This window comes from Pteropus alecto, unplaced genomic scaffold, assembly GCF_000325575.1.
Source record: "Pteropus alecto unplaced genomic scaffold, ASM32557v1 scaffold669, whole genome shotgun sequence".
In the NCBI taxonomy this organism is placed as follows: domain Eukaryota; kingdom Metazoa; phylum Chordata; class Mammalia; order Chiroptera; family Pteropodidae; genus Pteropus; species Pteropus alecto.
Genome location: NW_006442554.1, coordinates 444,542 through 445,348, shown reverse-complemented (window position 1 = coordinate 445,348; position 807 = coordinate 444,542). Strand labels below are relative to the sequence as shown.

General features: G+C 54.3%; 1 protein-coding gene across 1 annotated transcript in view; it reads left to right on the top strand.

The window, feature by feature from the left end:
- The window catches only part of SUV39H1 (suppressor of variegation 3-9 homolog 1), a 12,589-nt gene that overhangs the window by 10,174 nt on the left and 1,608 nt on the right, over window positions 1-807 (top strand). The window lies entirely within an intron of this gene.

Sequence of the window (807 nt, the reverse complement as noted above, 5' to 3'; positions counted from 1 at the left end):
GGGGGGGTGGGGGGGGGGGGTGGAGAATCCATCAGCAGCATTTGGGAGGCAAGAACAGGTCAGGGTTAGGATGGTGGAGCAGCTTCATGTTTACTGGGACAGCAGGGGACCCAGCCTGGGAGGAGATGCCTCCTGCTGTCTTAAATACCAGTTGTTGGCACTGTGCAGACTCAGGGCTTAGGGAGGCAAGTGCTTGTCTCCTCTTTTCATCTTCCAAGTTTTTGTCCTCAGCCTCTTTCTTGAGATCTGAGACTCTCAGGGGTCTTGGTCTTCTCTCCTGACCTAGGTCTTTCATATTAAACTTCAGTCTCTGTTTCTCTCTCTCTCTGCCTCTAGCTCCTGTCTGAGCTTCTCTCCCATTCAGTCTCCCTTTCCCCACCAGCCCAGGGCTCTTTCTTCACCTTGTTTTCCGTGTCCTTCTTGCTGCTGTGTGCATGGCTGTACTCTGGCTCTCTTCTCTTGTGTTGGGTCCTGCAATGCCTCAGGCCCTCTTGCCCTGGATCAGCCATCCTTTCTCGTTCTACCTCCCTCTGTTGAGCCCTGGGTCTTTTTCTTTCTTGCTCTTGATCTGGGTCTCCCATATCTCGCTATAAGTCTCTCATGATGGGGGTGTGTCTGTCTGTCTGTCTGTCTGTCTGATGACTGGACCTTGTAGCCAGCCTCCGTCCACCATTGAGAGACTCCCCAGACCATCCAGAGTCCTGAGGAGGGATGAGCAGCAGCCAGCTGAGGCCCAGCCCCCTGAGAAAGGCTGACAGATTCTCTGCCTTACTGCCTCTCATGTGCCCATACCTGCCAGCCCTGCTG